Source organism: Chinchilla lanigera, unplaced genomic scaffold (genome assembly GCF_000276665.1).
Source record: "Chinchilla lanigera isolate Chin_1 unplaced genomic scaffold, ChiLan1.0 scaffold00058, whole genome shotgun sequence".
Taxonomy (NCBI): Eukaryota; Metazoa; Chordata; class Mammalia; order Rodentia; family Chinchillidae; genus Chinchilla; species Chinchilla lanigera.
Genome location: NW_004955459.1, coordinates 14,109,930 through 14,131,139, shown reverse-complemented (window position 1 = coordinate 14,131,139; position 21,210 = coordinate 14,109,930). Strand labels below are relative to the sequence as shown.

The window sequence follows — 21,210 nt, the reverse complement described above, 5'->3', positions numbered from 1 at the left end:
CAGAACTTGAGAAGGGTAGAGTAAAGCTTGTAATGAAAGGATTGGAGCAGGATTAGCATACAGTACAGTGCACTAAGTTACACCTTATAAAACTTTCACAAACACAGTTTCATCCTAATTTACACAAATACTTGCATGGGTTTATTTGTCCTCTATGTGGGGGGCTGGGAACGCTATCTGGAGGAAAAAGAGAAAAGTTTATCAATTATATTTTAGCACTCCATTGAACACATCACTGCATTTTACTCTGCAATGAAGGATAAAAAATGGCATCTGGTTAATCAGAGGTTCATAGGTTATTTGGTGATACAACTCATTTGTATTGAGATGAAATGAGAAATTGTGTGTCTTCCCTAGAGCAGCATTATACAGCTTCCTGCTTGGTATTTAAAATTTATTGTGCATTATATTGGTTAAAGAGTAGCATTTTGAAAATAAAATTAAGACTAATTTGCATTTGTGTTGAAATAGTTGCAGTGCACTTAATAGGAATAGTTTTTCTTTTCCTTTTAGAACACACTTATAGTTTGCATTAGGTTTTATTAACTTGATGCCTTACTCAACTATATTTTAAAGGACAAGAAGAACATGGATATAATTACTCATAGGGAAAATAAATACTTCGAGCTGTATATTTCATGTAGGAAAATAAAACACACATGTAATAACGCAGCAAATATAATATAGCTATTCAACATTTTAATTTACAATTTTTAAAAGCATTTGGGAGTATTGTATATTATTATTAACATTTACATCTAGAATTGCTTTTGTAGATGCTTTCAGAATCCCCCGTGGATACCTATTGATTAAGATTTAAGCTCCATAAATTTGTCGCATTATGACATTTAATTTATGTGTATTTCCTTGATTCACAATCTGTAGTAAATTCTTATTGCTAGGATCTGGGCAACATGTCTTTAAAATTATCAATAACTTCCAGGCAGTAGACAAAAATGAATTCCATATTGATGGTAAAGGAAAATAAACTGCTAACACAGTGTACACAGAACTGTTAACTAAATAAGTCCTTCAAATAGGATTGGAAGTTACCTTCTTTCTAGAAAATTCTACTTTCCAGGAGAGTGTATGCATAGACATTTTTAGTACCAATTAAGATAGCAGCTGTTCCAGTAACTGTAATAGGGAAGTAGGAAATATATGCAAAAAGAACAGAATCACCATCTTATTTAATTTATGTTATATTACATTATCTTTAAAAAGGGACTCAGGGGACTTCATTCAAAACTTTTAGTTACCTAAGTGCAAAATATATTTCTGTTATAGAACTTGTGTTGTAAAATGGAGTCAGAGATAAAAATATTAGGGAGTTTCATAGATTTTGTTTTCAACTTTGAAGTTATTTAGTGTAAATCATCAATTGACCCTTGGAATATACCATCAATCTCCTCCTCACCCCTTCCTTCATCTCCCCACTCCCTTAAAAGATTTACAGTTTAAAATGTCAGGCAAATACTATGAAGACAGTGAAATATATAATTAAGAACGTGGTTGTAAATCTAACCAAAATCATCTCTAAAGATTGGTTATAAAATGGACATTTTGGGCTGAGTGTCAGAGGTTTAATAAATTAAAAGTTGTCAGGCGGGAGAAAGAATTGAGTTTCAAAGAAGCCCAAAGGTGAAAAGGCAAGCAGGGGAAGGAACTTTTTGACACACCCAGGTATCCAGCTAAATACCCTGCAACTGAAGACAGAGAGAAGTGGAATAGTAAACAAGACCTTGAGATTGTTTTGTAAGTTAAATTGATGATCTTGTGTTAATGATATGTAGATCTATCATCCACCTGGATTTGTTTCATGAAATGAGCTTATTTGCCCCAGATGAGTTCTACAGTATAGGGTCCCTTTGAGAGGAGTACTGGATCTATGCATCACAATACTGATCCAAGTAATAGCCATCATTCTGAGTACTTGGGGCACTGAAGTAGAGAAACCAAAGACCTTGAGGAATGGAATGTGCATTTCAGAGAGAAAGGAAAGCTGATATGGAAATAAATGAATAAAAAGCACATATATGATGGTGCTTTTTTTTTTTTTTATAATAAACTAGAGAGCAATAGTTCAGACCTTAAATGTCCTCCAAGAACCCATGTATTAAAGGGTGTCCCCAGAGGGACAATGTTGGAAGGCAGTGGAAGCTTTCAGTGCATATCTGGTGGGGAGTCCCTGGGTCACAATAGTGTGCTGTCAAAGACTGTGGGACTCCAGTCTTCCCTTCATCATTTGCATCTCGGCCATGACGTGACTGTCTTGGTTCCACCATATTCTACACCATGATGTGTTGTAACAGACCGAAAACAGCAGGGCCACTTGATCAACCTCCAAAAATGTGAAGCAAAATGTACCTTCTCTCTTCATGTGCTGATTATTTCAGGTACTTCTTATAAAAACAGAATCATGCCCAACACAAGGCTTAGGAAGATAGCGAGTAACTAGGATGTTACTTGAGAGGCAACCAGGAAAGATCTGGGCACAGAGGTATTTTACAAGGATTTGAAGGATGGGAACAATAAGCCATCTGGGTTTTGTGGAGAAGTACACTGCTGACAAAGGAAAGGGCAGGCATGTTCAGTGTTTCTGTTAAAGACAGCAAGGTGTCCAGTGAGACTGCAGGACTGTGGGCAGGGGAAGGCTGCTGGGACATAGTGGCTCTGAGCTGGGGACAGCAAAGGGAGAGCAGTGGGAACATGTTAGGATTCTGTAAGAAATATGTCTCTCCCTTTCATGGAGACAAGAGGACGCTGGACATTTTTTAGTAGAATAATGCACTCTGTCTTCTCTTCTAAATCACTTGTTTTGGTTCCTAAAAGGAAATAGAAAGAAAGCAAGGGTGTAGGAAAGGATAACAATAGGTACTTAAAACAATCCACACAAAAGATGCTGGAGCTTGGACCGAATTTCTAAAGTAGAAGTAGTGAAAAGTGAAGATCTGTTCTGAAATGAGAGTCACTAGCAGTTACTGAAATATTAGAAGTGATGTATGAAAGGAGAGAGAAGTTTAAGGGGAAGTGACTCATGCTGTGCATTTCTTGATACCAATAACTAAAAGACTGGAGCTGCTATTTGCAGAAATGGTATAGATTATGGGAAGGAAATAAAAGAGAAAACTTTTGGGGCACATGATCATTAGGGACAGAGCAAAGGGCTGAAGTATTGATCATGGAAGGTAGGATAATGGATGGACTAAAGATTACTGGATGGCTCTGAACATCCATCAGAACTTTTTAATTTTACCAAGATATTCTAATGTTCCAGCAGGAATGAAAACTATTGAATTATGTCAAAAAGGTGGGGATGTTTGGTGAAGAGGCTAAGGTTTTTTAAATCACTTGGAAATATTGTTCCATCTATGTAGTAGAGGGGTAGTGTTGTAAGTGGGGCAAATTATGTGGTTTGGAAAATCCTTTGTTAATTTTCATTGCTCTTTCCCAACATGAAAGTCACTAGCATAAATTCACAGACAAATGTCTTTTTCAGCTTCTTTGGAGAGCATTCACAATAGCAGAACTTGAGGATTTAGGAAGAAAGGAAACATTCAGTGGATGGTTGTGTCCCAGACAGCATACTTACTGCTTTACACATACTATCTTAGTTAATTTTGTGGACATATTTTTGAGCTGGAGACTTACATTTTTATTTTAGAAGCAGAAACAGTGAGATTAAAAAATAACATATAGCTAGACAAGATTAGTGCTAGATTTTGGGTTTATTTATAGTCACTTCTATCTGGATAAGTTGAAAAGGTGTCTTCTCAAATGTTGATATGAGAGAAGGTACTAAAATTTTAACACAATAATTTGCTTGAGTGAATAATATCTGTGAAGTGATATATGAAACTCTGAAAATAAGCAATTATAAGAATATAAGTTTCATGAGGATATAGTGCATTCGTATGTACAAGTATATACTATATTTATTCAGTCATCTAATGTTTATTTAATGTCTTCAGCATGCAGGAGTTATGTGCTCCATAGTTAAATAAGACACAGTTCTTTTCTTGAAGATCTTCTATTGTTCAGAAAGAGTCAGATAATAGAACATGATTTCTGCTTTAAAGGCTGTACTTCTCTTGCCTGTTTAATATTCATCGAGTGCCTATGATACTGGGCTTTGCAAAAATCATTCACTGCTTTCTGAAGTGATCAGTTAATCAAGCACAGCCAAAAAGGGACTTAAGCAAGGGTGGTGGAAAGCTGGAATCTGAAATTCAGGAAAGCATCGGTTAGGCAGAGCTCAAAGTCCTAAATACAGGAAAAAAATCAGAGGACAGGAACAAAGCAATGTGTGGTAACCTGAGCCCAAAAGATCAGCCATAGGAATGGTGCTCAGAGGAAGTCAACACTGTTGGTCTAAATAGAAGCAGATCAAGTTTAGAAACTCAGACACAAAGATTCAACAGTTTCAAAGAGGAAATTCATCCTTGATTTGAAAATTTAGAACTGAAAAGCAGAGATGAGTGTAGTAGGGTTCAGAAGCTCCCAGAGAAGATTAGGCCAACCTCTGTGCAGCCCATTATTTCTTAGACCCTTCTGAACAGGTCTTTCAACTTTCTCTATTGGACACAGAGATGGAAAAGCCATTCCTGGGAATCCTCATTCTTGCCGAGGAAAAGAAAGTTTAAGTTGTAGTTCAGCAGTTCACTATGGGCCTTGAGATTCCCTGGTCTACATCATTTCATTTTAAAAACAGCGTAAGTCTAAGGAGCATCTTTATCCTCTGAGAAGGGCCTCTCACCTCTGGTGTTGGGGAGAGATAAGCTAGATCTGATCTGACTAGCGCTCTGGATCTGGGGACTAGATCTTAGAGTCGAGGTTTATAAACGAGAAAGGCATTTGGTACTTGCTTGTTCTTTAGCAAAACTTAGCGTTGAGCTTTGTAAATTTGCTCTTTGGTATTCTGGAGGGACTAGGTTTCATTCTTCTCCCTTCTAGACTTACCTACCTTAGGGTCTTTCCTGATCTTGGGAAGGTACGTTAGGCCACTTAAGGTAGATTAACCTGAAAGAAGGAAACGTTTGCCTGGGTTCAACATTTCAGGTGTTTCAGTCCATGACTGCTGTGTCTGTTGCTTTGGGCCTGTGTTGATATAGTGCATCACGTTGGGATCACAGGCAAAGGAGGCATATTTCCCCTCACGGTAGTCAGAAAGCAAAAAGAAGGAAAAGTAAGGCAAAGGTCTACTTATTTCCTTCAAGGTAGATTCCCAGTGACCTCACTTCGTTCCACTGGCCCCTGTCTTTTTTATTGTTGTTGTTGTTGTTGTTTTGTTGTTGTTTTTCTTCTGGTACCAGGAATCGAACTCACAACCTTGTGCTTGCCAGGTAGGCACTGGGCCACTGAGCTAAATCTCCAGCCTGGCCCCTGTCTTGTAAAGGTTCCACCGCCTCTGGACAGTGCCTTGGGCTGGAGACCGTGCCTTCAACACCTATGCTGTGGGCGCACATACCAAGAGCAAATTCCAAGCACAAGAACAGTAGGTCACACCTTGCCAGCAGGGATGAGCCATGCTGTGAGGTTGCTTGGAATGGCCCTGGGTAAAGCAGAGCAACAACTGGCAGGGAAAGTGCTTCATTTACACCCATTGTCACAAACCAGCAATGGTGAAACTTTTAGAGACCAAATTCCCAAACTGCAACCCCGAGCCTACTTCTTTACCACAAAGTGTGAACACAGAAATTAAAACTGAATGTTGAGTGCTTGGCTGCTGGGGTGACGTGGATCATGAGAAGACAGAGAATACTCTCTGTGCCCACTGAGGCATGTGTGCTGTGGATTCAACATCTCTGTTACAGACCTTGGCAGCCAACAGCTAGGCTGATAAACTATAGAGGCTGGTGACTGAAGCATTAATTAGGATACCAAAGAAAATAAGCAGCAGGAAGAGATGGCTTATTGTGACTATGAAAACAACAATTGTCCTGACAATTCACAAGTGATGGAGATCTTCAAGGTGTTGTAGGATGCCTGGGTAGAACAAACTCAATGAAAAAGAAAACTTGAAAGATTCAGAAAATATGAGGGAAAATCAATGATAGAGAATAAATGGATTTGATAAGTGGACAGAGGTCACTATTCAAGATGTAGAATAATTTCCAGAAAGCTATACATTCTATCATGTGCAATCATATGCAGTTCATACCAGGGAAAGCACAAAAAATTTAAAATGCACCAGGACTCCAATATACCAGATGCTGTGCAGAGTACAATAGACGATCCTCGTAAACATTGCCACTTGTTCACAGAGATTGGTCTTCAGTATGTCAGGTCAATTCTAATGGCATTAAGGAGGGTGGCAAGGGGCTGGGGATTTAGCTCAGCGGCAAAGCGCCTGCCTGGCAAGCGCAAGGTCGTGAGTTCGGTTCCCGGTACCGGAGAAAAACCAAAAAAAAAGGAGGGTGGCATCATGATATATATATAAAACCTCCCTAGACATTTCAACATTCCCCAGCACATCCCATTATGTCCTAGAGAGCAGAGGCAGCTCTCAGATGCAGGTTCTACCAATTGCTAGATCCCTTCAGCCAGTTCTTTATGCATTTCAAGGGGATAGTCTGCTTCTCTGTTCCCTGGTCATAGACCCACTTCATAGGTATCAATGTAGTGAGAAAGTGAGTACCCCTTCCAGCTGAGATCCATACATTGCGCTATGTCAGAGAAGCCTAATGTCTGTGTACAACATAGTATAGCATTGATTCTGTTTATCTTCCGGTGTTTAGGACAGGGACACTTTTAAATATAAAACTACTTGGCTCACTCACTCACTTGCTGGATGGTGAGAAGCCTTTGAATTACTTTATAATCACACCCCATTACCACCACATAATTTCTGGAAACAGGACTGAAATATTTCCTTCAAAATAGAAATGCAAAGGAAATAAACATTGTTACCCAGGGAGAAATGTATCTTATACTAAGTTACCGTAGTTCTTCAGTTTTAAGTGTGACTAACTTACCCTGTCCAGAATTTCTCTTGGAAATTTGTGTTACTGTGAATTTTGTCTTATTCTTCACACTATTCTCTTGTGGATAGAATGCTCCTCCTCATGGACAGGGGTGATTGTTTAGGCCTACAATGTCCCTCCAAAGCCTCATATGTTCAGAGGCCGGACTTTCAGAAGGTGATCGGATTAGGAGGGCTCTGCAGTTGACTTGCTCCTAGGAGGTGGGTCTTGTCAGATGAGATGAATCTCCAGGGCTGTGACCACTCTGGCAGTGCCTCTTTCTCTGCTTTCTAACCTCAGAGATGTGTGCGGTTGTCTTTCCGCAGACTCTTCCAATGCGTTACTTCTGCCTTGGAGTGAGCTGACCAAGGGCTGTAACTGTGAGACAAAGTGATTGCCGGGCACGGTGGCCCATGCCTGTAATCCCAGCACTTGGGAGACTGAGGCAGGAGGATCGTTGCAAGTTGTGAGACAAAATGAGCCTGTACTCCCTTACTTTGTGGGTGTCCAGTGTTGTGCCCCAGCAGTGAGGAAAATGACCAGGAAAGCAAGTTAGGATTTCAAACAAGCGGTCACCTAGCCTTTTGTTTTACACACGAGCTGCTAACAGCTGATAATTTGGGAAGAATTTTAACTATGGTGATGTTTAAAGAAAAAAAAAACAAAACACTTGTTTGGAGTCTCAGCAATTAATCTATCTTTGATGTTTGGAACTAAACTAGAACCTTGTACATCCTTAGAAAGAGCTCTACCACTGAGCCACACCTCTAGCCCCAGCTATTTCTACCCACTGGGAATCTGTCCCAAATGCTTATAGTTCATGATTCAACTAGAAAAATTGGCAGAATTTTAAATGAATTTTGTAGCGTCTTTGCAAGATGAGGGCTGGACTCTTTCTTCAGGCTGGATGCTGTGAAAATGGAAACATCAGCCCATGTTGCTCCCTCTTTCCGAGCACTGACTCGCTTCCAGGGTCTGACTGCTTTTGTCGCTTGCCAGTGCCTTCAGGTAGTTGGCTTTTTGTAGTTTTTCCAGGGTTTACAGTTATTATCTTTGGGAAGGACTGTCTGCCTGATGATTATTCAGTTTTTCCTGAGGAAATAGGGAAGGAATTTTATATTACTCACCCTTTGACTTTCCATCAAAGGATATGTTATTATTTTTAGCTTTGCTCATATTTAATTCCAAAGAATCGAAGCTATAGTTAAAGAAATTACAATGTTGAACTTATGCATTAATTATTTTTGCACTCTATGATGATATGAAATTATACTCAGACAAGCATTATTTTTTTCACTTTCAAGACAGTATTTGGTAAATTACATGAGATGTTTAATACTTTGTTATAAACTAGATTTCTTGTTGGATATTCTGGTCCCCTGCAAAATTATATACATGTGCTGAGCACATTACAGCAGGCTAGGCTAAGCTCTGATGCTTGGTAGGTTAGGTGCATTCCACGTTTCCAATATTCACGTTTTCATCTTAGGGTGAGTTTGCTGAGACATAACCACATTTTAAATGGAAGAGCACCTGTGTGTCAGAAAAAAGAAGAAGAAATAAAAAGACAGTAAAAAAAAATGAGTAGAGAAGTAGGAAGAGTAAAAGGAAGGAAGTTGAAAGGCAGAAAGAATTCCAACCCAACAGTGGGCACGATGGAAAGACACAAAATCAGGTGCCTGAGGCGTTGTCTGTCGGGGTGAGTGACAAGAAGAGCCAGAAAAGTCATCTCAGATGGTCTGAGGATGACAGAAAAGTGTGACCCATGGGGAAAGGCAGAAACCCAGACATAGTTAAAGAGGAATGTGACAGACACACGAACAAGTATGCAAGAATGGTGGCAGGTGAATTACATCCTTATGTAACCTCTCTCCTTGAGGGCAGGCAGATCCCAAGACCTGACAGGATAAATCTTTTTATTTGTATTACATTACACAAGAATCCTTTTTATCAAACAGTAATGAAAAATTATCCTGTTAACTTTGAGAAAGCAACCAGCCAGGCTGTGAGCTGCCTGTGAAGAAGTTCATGCTGCAGAGAGTAACTCGTGGTGGTCTCTCTTACTGGAGATCTGAATCAGTAAAAAGCTGCTGAGCTTACCCAGACAGTTGCAAGTCAATGAACTCTAACGAAAAAGAATTGAAAAGGGGTATAGCTCAGTGGTAGGGTATCTTAGCAGGAGCAAAGCCCTGCTTTAGATACTCAGCATCAAAAAATAAGAACAACAACAAACCTGAGTGAGCTATGAAACAGATTCCTCCCTTTTCTCCTGCTTTCAGCATTGTTAGATATTAATCTGAAGACTCAGCTAAGCTGTGCCTCGATCCCTGATCCATGAAAATGCTGAGGTAATAAAGGTGTTACACAGTGTAGAAAACTAATGCAGGGTGTAAGGGGAAAAACACTGCTATTGAAATTTGAGAGTACTCCACAGGAAATCCAGGAAATGACTGTCTCATCAGGGTATCAAACAAATGGAGAAAGAATAGCACATCAGAGGACTAATTGAGATAGTACTGGAAGTTGCTAGGAGGAGCTCAGTACTGGTCATGAATCAGTTTGCACAGAGGAACCTTTAGGGTGCCTGCCAGAGAACAGCCCTGACCATGACCTCTCAGTTGTTCTCAGCTTCTGTTGGTCCAGGAAACCGGAGTCTGGTCTCCTGAAAAGAATCCAGCTATCTGTTTGGTCAGCATTCCACTGGCCATTGGCTTCAATGTGGATTCACCAAAAAAAAAAAAAAAAAAAAAAAAAAGATATTGGGGAAAACTGTCCTCCGCTTTACGAACGGCAGCTGCTCTAAGAGCACTTAACTAACTGGCACAGTAATACCTGTCTGTCAAAGCTCTATAAGGGGTAGGTAAAAGCCTGAACAAGATCATTACCTAGCACTTTATAAGTTTACAGTAAATGTTTTATTTATTTATTTTTTTTTGGTTTGGTTTTTTTCTGGTACTGGGAATCAAACTCATGACCTTACGCTTGCCAGACAGGTACTGCGCCACTGAGCTAAATCCCCAGCCCCTACAGTAAAGGTTTTAAAGTCCACAACTTGTATCAAAGTATCTTCTCCTATGCATGTAAATGATAATTAGACCTAGGAATGGAAGAGAAAAGGTTGGAGATCCTTATTTAAGCAAAATGTGTTTTGGTCCCATAAGTGTGGTGCTTTGGAAATAGCTCCTGCTGGTTTTACCTACAAGTCACTTCTTCCATTGTGTCTTAAATCTATATCTCCATGTGTATATCTATCTATATCTATTTATCTATTGCCTTTTTATTAAACAGTAAATTTATATGAAGCTTTTAATAGTATACAGTCATTTAAAGTTAGGGAAAATGTACGTATAGCAGGAATCTCTGAAAGCTGTGTATTAAATAAACAAGCATGCATTCTTTATGTCTTTTGACTTGAAACAAGACATTAATAAGGGTATTGACAATAGCATTACACATGTTCAAATCTCTGCTATTCCTCTATGTATGTGTGGAACCGCTGACAGGCCTTGATATCCTCCTTAAGGTTTTGTTGTTGTATCCTTTTCTAAATGGAGGTAGAAATAGCATCTACCCTTTAAATTTATTGCACTAAAAGCTTTAAACAGGGGCTGATTCACATTAGGGAGTCAATAAATATGAGCTACTTTTGTTTTCACTATTTTTATTATTCATAGGAAAACTAAAACAATTAGAATGGGCTCAGCAGAGTGGTAGAAGGGAAGCATGCTAAAATGGTAGTAGGAGAGCTAATGGCTGAAGTAAATAAATGGTATGAGACAAACACATGAATAGAAATTAAGTACTCTAGAAAATGGAAGAAAGTATTTTTTCAATGCAAGGGGCAGGGATAGCTTTTCTGAGAACTCTAAATGAATTTGCAAATGCTTTTAGGTGGAGTAAACATGCATTTAGAGTGCTTGTCTTCGGGGATGTGAAAATTTGGAGATTTTAGTGTTTCTTGGGCAAATTGGAAAACCTCATTTTGGAACCTGAGACACAATCCACTGGACTATGACTTGTCAACAGAGTGTGCTAAACCAGGTGCCATGTGGGAAGGTTCTATGAGATGAAGATGTCTTTCTAATACTAGCTAATGCTCAGTTAGAATAACAAGCTACAGACCCATTTACAGGTGGAAAATTCCAGACTAAGGATTCTAGCCCTACTGACACACAAGTCTCAGCATTTGCGAAGGTAAGAAGCTGGTCAACTGAAACCACAAATTCTGCTAAGAAGAACATCTGTTCTTCACAGTATAGCTCTGCCATTAGTAAGAAAAGGGCTTAGACTGAGACTCATTATATTTTACATGTAAATTTGGAACTGAATAAATGGACTACAATCTGTAGTTTAATCTACATTGTCAAATGTAGGTTAACTTGATATAGTATTTAATAATAGGTAGATGAGTTACTGGTCTTGCAGTGAGGTTCCCCAGAAACATAAGCAACATCTCATAACCTCTTCAATCTGTCCTGGTGTTTGCAAACTCCAAAGAACTCTGAAAAAATAAATAGGATTACCTTTCTGCTTTCAATGACATAAACACACTTTGGAAATGAAGAAATATTCTTATTTCAGTACATATAGTATAGATAGAGCATGATCATGGACAGCTGGATATTTATCATCACCTTAAAAAAATAAGAGCAAAAAGAACCATTCTAAGAGTAATGCCTGTCTTTTAGTTTGTATTCTTAAATGGCCACCTTTTATTGAGTATTTAGTAAGAGTCAGTAAGTAAGAGTCTATTTGGCACATTTTAACCTTTTTTAAAAATGAGACATAGATACAGAAAACCACACAAAATTATGTAAAGGCCAATATCATTTCAGGTATTACCCATGTCAGAAAACATTGCTGACCTTCCAGAATTCTCTTGTTATTTTTCTTTCTTCCTCTCTCTGGAAATAACCATTGTCATGACTTTTTAGTAATCATTTTCTTGCATTTATTTATGGCTTCTCATGAAGTATATATTCTGAGGTACTATACCTTAGTCATCAGTTTGCAGACAAATGTGCTTTATTTGTGATTTAATCAACATGGTGTCTCCCTTCTCCACAAAAATGCCTTCTTTTCTTTTCTTTAAAGGGAATCTGTTGCATTCTTCAGTGACTTGTTTGGTCAAGTTTGCCCAAAAGAAGACATAATAGGGGAGGTTAATTTAAAAACAAATTCACTGAAATTGAACTGACTTGGAGATGTCATTATTAACTCAAAGTGAATGCACAGGAGCGTTAGCAGTCAGGCTATGTTTCCTACAGCTACCGTGCATATTTGCTCATTTAACCGTCAGTTTGTCTTAATTCCATAATCACCAAATATTTAACAGTCAGCATATTTTTCTGTTCATTTTTTTCTATTTCCAAGCTTTCCATAGATCTACTAGTTGAATGCAGTATGAGACAATCAAGATGCCACTATTTTGGTCTGATTTGTATTCTCAGTGTGAAATGTACAATGGCTCTTAGAAAATTATTACATAATCCAAAATATATCATACAAAATTTTGATAAATGATATATAATAATGATAATATTTTCAATGATTTCAACTAAATAAAATTTCAAATTAATTTAAATAATTTTATTTTTTCAGATGCTTACTATAAAAATCTAAAATTACATGACTATATCACTTCTGTTACATTTTTACTTAACTGTGATGTTCCAATCATTTAATTTTCTGAAGCTCATTCTCAATAGAAATCTTAAAATGGCCTCTTGAGGACAGTATTTCTTGAGTGATTGTATATAGGTAATAGTCTCTCTGTGATTTTTAAACTGGAAGTTTAGCTTTGCTGTGTATAAAATCCTTGGTTCACATTTTCTTTCATTGAATATCTAAAATGTGTCACTTCTTTTCTTCCCTCTAGGATAAAGTGGTGCTATAGACAAATCTAATGGTATTCTAATATTAATTCATTTTTAAATCAATTGTCCTTTCTCCCTCATGGTCAAAGAATTACTTTTCTTTATTCTCAATTAATTTCACTCTTTGCTCGTGTTGTGGGAACATTCTCAGGAACACTGTGTAATTTTTCATTAAATTTAATTTTTTTTTTTTCAATTTCAAGACCTTCTTAAATTTGACTTCCCCCTTGCTTTGTTCTTCTGCACAGAAAATGCCACAGCCTATATAATGGATCCTCTTTTATGCCCTACCATACATATCACTTCTTCCACATTCCTTATTTCTTTCTATTTGCTTTTTTAAAATTTTTCTCCTTCCTACCTTGATTCCTTTAGAATATTATTTTCTTTTAAGTTTTTTCCTAGATTTTTCTAAAATGATTCTTTGTTCTAGTTCTAATTGTTTAGCTTTCTCTAATTTCCTAATTTTATTTAAAATTTTCCTTTCTACTGTAAGATTTTCTAAATGTCCTTTACTCATCTTGAAAGGATACAGTTCTTAAAATGTTAAGCATGAGCTTTATGGCATTTTTTTGTTAACAGAAGTTCAGAAATGTAAGGTTTGGGACATTAAATATTTTATTCCATGTACTCCATATATCTTTGTCAAAGCAATTAACACTCCTGTTATACCTATGGTCATACAATACATGAATTAGTGGCTGTCTCTATGTTCCAATAAAATTTCATTTACAAAAAGAAATGAATTTGATTTGGCCTGTAGGCTAATTCATAGTATTAGAAAATTATATAGATGTATAATATTATATATATATGTTTTTATTTTTCATGAAGCAATTTTATAATAATCCTAATCTTTACATAGTATTTGACCTTGATAGTTTTCTGTTACTCATTTTGATATCAGTCTAGCATTACTTAATTTTTTTAAAGTTTAAGACTCCATAGGATGTAGATTGCTTCAGCCAACTTAGACCTTGACACAGGAGAATGAAAACTATAAAGTTGTTTCCCATTCTGTACTACTCATAAGCTAACAAGTTAACCTACCTATTTTACTGATGTAAAAAGTTGCCAAAGATACGCGACTTTTGGGTCAGAGACAAAGAGCATCATTACTCTTGGTGCAGTGAGTGTTTTACTATCACCGTATTTGTGTGTGTTTTGCTTGTCTGTAAATCTCATGGAGGGAATGGTTTGGCTCAGATAGATGCTGTTCATACAATTATAGTGAAGAGGAGCCTTGGACTTTAAGGAACCCATACTTTTAAAATTGGAAATAAATATGCTCTTCACTTCAAAGAGAGAGACAGAAAGAGAGAAAGAGAGAGAGGTGATTCCTTCTTTCATCTTTTTTCTGTACAAATATCTCTTAAAATTCTTGCCAAGAAGAAATGTAGGAATATAAGAGACCAATAGAAACCTGTTTCTTTATGACGCCATTAACACTAAATAGCAAACTGCACAAAATCTGTCCTTGTTCTATTGGATGTTGATAAATTGGTCCACTGCACTTTATATTTGAAGACTCACTGAATTATTGGGTGTTTTCTCCTTGAATTGTTTTGAATGATCAGGTCTGTCATTGGCACATGCTTTATCTGGTTTTTCTTAAATAGAAAAAAGGTTGTGTATCTTTTGGTATTGAGTTTGCAAGTGTATCTTGTTATCTAAAATTATAAAACTTGTTGTTTTGGAGTTGATCTCTAATTCTCTATCTTGCCTAAACTCATGCTGGTGTCACTGCAACTCATCTTCCAAAAATAATCCCATCTTTTAAAGAAAGTATGAAGAGCCTGATTTTACTTTTTAAAAATAAAGTCATCATTTAAGCGTTAACTTTAATATATTTTATTGTAATTATACCCTAGGATCTTCCTAAATTTCATAGGAATGATTGCCTCTCTCCCTCTTTTCTCACATTAAATGATATTCAGTTGTTCTATTATTTTAAGTGAAGGGACAATGTTATCTTTCTTTTCTTTTTTAAAAATTTGGAATGTGCTTGCAGTACATATTGATCACATTCATCATGCGGATTTGGTACATGTACACCACACACTTACCTCTTTTTCCTTCCTTTTTCCCTCCCTCTCTATCTATAAGATGACATCTTTTCTCTTTTGGCAATATTTGTGTATACCATCAAACAACAATTTGTCTTATCCTCTATTTGAATTTGTGACCCAAAAAGTAGTAACTCAGATAAACAAGCTTAGTGTGTGCTGAGGATATAAAACAAAGGTAAGCTTGTTCATGGGATTGGACACAATCCTTGAAGATTCTATTAACTTTGGAATACTTTTTGCCACCACTTGGACAACTTATAGGGATAAAAGATGTCTTTAAAACAACTGAACAACTTATTTAATTTTGGTATTCCCTCATCATCTTACTAGCCTAGCTCTTCCTCTTCCAAATTTAGAATATATACAATTTTATATATTTAAATATATATTTTTAAAAATGTATGCATTAGAACAATAATAGAATAAATCAGGAGTGATATTTCAAGTATAACTATTTTCTTCAAATTATTCCCTTTGATTTCTTCATATTCCAGGCTCAGTATTTTATGACACATTGTACCTGCTCCTAAGTAGTGGAAAATTCTAAGTTCATTTGGGCTTTCCTTAATGGTTTGGAAGCAAAAAACATCTAGTGATTGCCCTCCCATTTCCAGCATCAGTACAACAGAGGAATTTAGTATGTAGGTTACCCATATTCTAAATGCAGAAACCTGAAGTATTCTAAGGCAACAGAAATATAAAAAAAAAATAAGTTTTTCCTCAGAATCTTTGTTTAATAAAATAAAGAAAATCCATGCAGGTTCCTAGGAGGCTCTGATAAAACTTAATATTGAGGGAAAAAAGTGAATATTTGTTTCCCAGTTTCCTGGGAAACTTGCCCTACTTGAGTATGGAAGCCAGTTAGACCCTTGCTCACCATGACCCTAATATGCAATTTAATCCAGTTATATTTGAGAAGATGGAAAAGTGGATGGCATGTGCATGTGGAAAACAAGTAACCACCGATGAGAACTTCTGATTCATTTTTTGAGACTTTCAATATCCTAGCAACTAAGATTAAACAATCGCATAAACATTTCGAAGTAAATAACTACTTTATTGCAAAGTATTTTCTAGTCATTAATTTGTATGAACTATCTTGGTATAGATTATCTCCACCTTCCCCACTATTGCTTGATGTCTGAGTTTTAAATGTAACAAATGATGCAGTATTACAAGAAAAGGCAAGCTTAAAATTAATTGAGAATATTGACTATGAACAGAGGAAAGAGGAAGTTACAATTTGGGTTGTGCACTGTAAAATTGTACAAATACATTTTATACAAACAAGGGCAGGAAGAATTTTTTTTAAATAATCAAGATGATTTAAAGTATTTCATGATTCTTATGATAGCACTAATAAAATATATGACAATGAAGACATCCTAAAATCCTAATGTGTTCAGCATGTATTGTGTTGGCACCCCTCCCACTTTTTTCACCCCACCTTTTATCTGGGTCCTCTTCTTTCTCGTCTTCTTTTGGTTTTAATAATGACATGTAGTTTTATTAAATATTTAGATTTGCAAGGCAGAAATTGACTAATTTAAACCTATTCTTTATTCTCCCAAATAGATATGAACAGGTAGCAAATAGATGAAGCAGTGAATATAAGAAAGTGTCTCTACAACCGGAAAGCAATCCATCTAGACTATATTATACATGCTTTGAGAAGTTTAAGGAATTACATAAGAAGCCAGAGAACTCAGGATAAAGTCTGAATGTAAGAGAAAGCTCAGAAATATATTTTTCCAAGGGAAAAAAAGAGACTGTTTTGAACCATTGGAAAGGCTAATCTTATTTAGAGAAACAAAAAATTTCTTCACTGGATGCAAACTCATTATTTAAAGAGAAAAAATTCTATGCCAATATTTCTATAGACACTTTTATATCTAATGACCCTTCTGTCATTTGTAGAGAGAAATGATACAGACAACTTTATCTCTGAACAAGTGTGAAGATCAGAAAAAAAATAACCAGTAATATCATTAATAATATCACAAAGGCCAGGAAAACAGTCACTTATATCAATTAAAAGAAGTAAAAGTCCTTTTTTTCCTGTACCAACATAACCAATCATTAAATGATTACTCTTGGAACACAAAATAAGCAGGTTTAACCCTGACTGAGCTAAAAATACTCATAGTAGGAAAATTCTCACATTCTCAAGTCATTTTGCTGTGTGATTCAGCTATACATACAGAGAAAATGCATACGAGGGAAATCACCTGCATCATGCTATGGTCTCGGTGCTCTTGTATGTGTTACAGAAGGCTGTCGGGTGAAAGGCAGTCGTGAGGGGTGTAAATACAACAACCAAGGAGTCTCTACCACATTGAAACTCAGGATGAGTTTGTCAATGAACAGTCTGTCAATCTCTCCTGGTCTCCAGTGAGCAACAAGAGTGGCTCTCAGGATATTGCAACTCTGCCTGCTTCCACCAGAGATCATAATTGGGCTATGAATTTTTATAACAGGAAAATCTTCTCGTCATAGAGACGGACCCAAAGTTTAGTTAATGCTAAAAGAACCTCAGAGCAGTCTGAGTAGTCAGTGTACATGGGTGTCACTTAAACACACAGTGCCTTCTTTCTGTTTATTTTTCTCTTTTAAAATAAACATGTTATAGTGTATTGGCTAGAGCTTCTAAAATGTAGCTGGAGTCTGAATACCGGTCGCTGTGTATTGGTTTTCTGCCCAAGGACACAATATTATATACTTTGGGGAATTCAAGAGGCCATTCAAGGTGAGCTGGGGTGATTTATAAATCGAAAACAAATGATAGCAGAAGATGTGAGCTACACCTGTTTCTTCATCGGCAAAGAGCTAATTGGGCACATTTCAGGCCGGTTCTCTGAAAACACAGCCCATGATCCCCACCTTCCTGGTGCTGCGCTCATTATAGTCACTCAAGAAAGGACTGCTCAATGCTAGGGAAATCCCTGTCAAGGTAGACTTTACATGACACTGCAGATTTACTTTAGAAAGAAGAGAAGGAAAAGGTAGTGAGAGATTCCAGGGAACAAGATGCTTGTACAATTCCCTTTTCCTAATCTCATTTATTTGAAATTGAAGGGTTTGTCTACAAAGGCTACTCTGCTTCACAAAATCTCAAGGGACTTTTGTCTTTCTCTGACATATCACAGCTTAACCTGGCCTTATTTATTTCTTGGTTATTTTCAGGGGCTAAATTTCAGTTTCTTGTTCCTGAGTCTACAGTTTGATATAGAAGATTGAATATAGCATGTATGGCCTGTATATTTCCAGAACAACCTATGCTTTCTACTGATGACAAAATAGTTTAATGATAATCTTGAATCAGTGAATCACTATCTAAATGTCATAACCTACCAGCAAATGTTCACCTTATTATTTCTGGATAAAATGAGAAGCACTGCATTGACATCTTAGTTTTAAGACACTGGATAGGAAGGAGAGAAAGACACTGTAGATTTTCACAATACTGTATATAACCAGGTTTTTGAGCACTTCAGAAAGCAAAAGAAATACAGCCAGGAAACAGAATTATAAGTTATGTCTACATGGGATTCTGAAACTGGAATTGGTGGCATCAGGTTTTAGAAGGAAGTAATAGAAGTAAACTCTACAAATTTTTTTCAAATAAAATGGTCATATATTGCAAAACATCTATAACCATAAGTAGAGGAAATTTTACTAGAGGATCACTCCAGGTCTTTTTCAGTTATGAGAATCTGATTGAATTCCATGAGAAGTATAAGAAAGCGTCCTTTACCACCATGTGAATGTTATAAAATACTGTATGTGATTGTCCTTAAATTAGCTCTTTAAAGATATTCTGTGGAAAAAAGTACTCAAAAATTCTGTATGTAGCTACAAAACTCTCTTTGAATAGAAGTTTTTATTCTCAGAAATAACATATATCCTTATTTTTTGAATTTTAAAAATAGTATTAAAAGAAATTATTACTACTTGCTTCTGTGTACTGAGAGAGAATGGGAAATTTTCAGTGGACACCGTGGGTCCTCTGTGGAGCAATTAGTAAGCTATTCATCTTAAAAATATATTTCGAATTGTTAGTTGACTCATCCACAAAATTTTAAGCATATATATATATATAAATAATTTATCACTGAGAAAATAGTCTTTTTGATTTATAAAGTCAATACAGAATCACAGAAGTTTAGAGAAAAAAATGTTTTCCTGATCATCTAGTTTAAACGTCTTGATTTTACCATGTAAGACAGTGAAGACAGATGCTGAGTAGCTTCCCTGTGGGCGGCAGCCCCATGCCATCTGAGGACATGTAGTCCGGTACAGGTGTTTCTGGCCTACAATGCATTACAGTTACATTTACATGAGGAGCTTCAAAGTTTTATAGATATTTTCAATGTGAACTGGTGTTTTCATTTTTTTCCTTTAATGATACCATAATTAGAAACCATAAAACAGTACAGCAAACATTTTCTCTTAGGATGGTATCTGTTTATTTCTCATGGGTGTCAGAATTTTCTTTGCTCCATAGAAATTAAGTTGCAAATGAAGTAGAAAATCCTACACTGTAATTCAAGTGCACCACATTTTTAAAAACCAGAATATCTAAGTTAAGTTAGTAAAAGAAGTTTACATGTCATTAAGTCTTAATTAGTGCCCTTAACCTAAATTTTAAGAGCTGAAAATTAGGATCTTAGCTTGAAAAAATAACAACTAACCCCCCAAAATGAAGATTCAAATCAAAGATTTTCTGGAAAAAAATTTTTTTCTCCTAGACACACAAAATATGGGAAACCTGTAACAATTTATGTCTTGGTTGGTAACCAAAATACATCTTAAACTGAGTACTGAAAATGGATACAAGTTCAACCACTGAATTCAATCAAATAAGTAATCTTAAATAGAATGAAAATAATTCCCTCTAGTGTGCACTTGTCTTGTGTGACAAAAGTCTCTGTCAGAAGGTAAATTCCTTCAAGTCAAGCAGATTGTTCATAATGGGAGCACTTGGAAGGGTGAATATACCCGAATAATGAAAAGAAGATCAAAATATAAAGATGAGAACAGTCTCTGAATAATGCATATCACTCTCCCCCACCTCTCAAATTACATGTGAAGAAAAAGTCTAGATTGTCAAATTTATGTGATAAACTCCCCAATAGCTATTTTACTGGCATTTCTTTTTAAATACTTGACTTACATTTTTACAAATAGCGAAGTTACTCCTATCAAAATCTTATTTGTATTGAAATGAAACAACTAGGTCACTCATGATAGGCCCTGCAGTGCATATGCTTCAAAAGCAAGATATTCCTTCATCCAGATTCTTTCTCCTGGTAATCACTGGTGTATTTCTTTTAAGCAATGCATTGCAAAATGGTTATTATTAAAATTTACATTTGCGACAAGCATAATAATTCATGTTTCAGGAATTAAGACAGGAGCAGAACTCCTACTATCCCATAACAGCCCCTCAGCTAACAAGTGGCTAGTTCATGGACTGAGTAATTCAGACAGGAGCGTGAGCCCTTAATTAATAACGCCCATTCAGTGCAACCCCACACCTTTGCCCAAATTCTCTGCTCCCTTCTGCTGGGACTGCTTCACAAGACTGATGTTGAACTCACTAACATCTGGATACCTGACTCCCGCCTGCCTTCTGTGTGGTAAGCAAACTCCACAACCTCTGTCTGAGACTCATAACTGTTTGTGGCCCATCTGCCTAAGGCACAACCGCCCTAGAGTGTCAGGTGAAAGCCAGGTTCTTGTGTATCGGCACAAAACTAGGAGAGATGGTCTGTCTTACCCAGTTATCCAACTCCAACCCAACTCCAACTTGCAAGGAGCTACGTGGACTCATTGATTTGGATCCCTGCTCCAGGTTCCCATTCACCACATGCAAAGTCGGCTTTAGGCAGCCAGGGATTTGGAAAGGGCCACCGTGGGAGTTTGGTCTTCACATCCCTCTGTCTTTACAGTGTGTCTGATACATGGTAGGTGCCCCATAAACATACTCTGAACGGGAGGGGGTTGTGTTGAGCGGGAGTACTTAAAATTTTGAAGAATTTTTTCTACGTATTTCCGGGGGGGGGTGGTGTTAAAAGAACTATCAGGTTATCACCAATGCGGTTATTATATTATTAGCGTTTTTAAACAAATCTTTAGGAATTCCACTGGCACGAACCAGGGGGCTATCTGAGGATACACAAGCTGGAGGCAAAGGATGTCCACTGCCTCAAAGCAGGAGGCGCAGAGCCCCAGGGCACGATCTGGGGCCACCTCCCGGGCCCCGCCAGGCGCCTCTCGCCCCAGGGGGGCTCAGGCCCGCCC

At 36.9% G+C, this 21,210-nt stretch overlaps 1 protein-coding gene across 1 annotated transcript in view; it reads left to right on the top strand.

The window, feature by feature from the left end:
- Positions 1 to 21,210, top strand: part of Dpp10 (dipeptidyl-peptidase 10 (non-functional)) — a 1,310,731-nt gene that overhangs the window by 636,356 nt on the left and 653,165 nt on the right. The gene's annotated exons all lie outside the window — the stretch shown is intronic.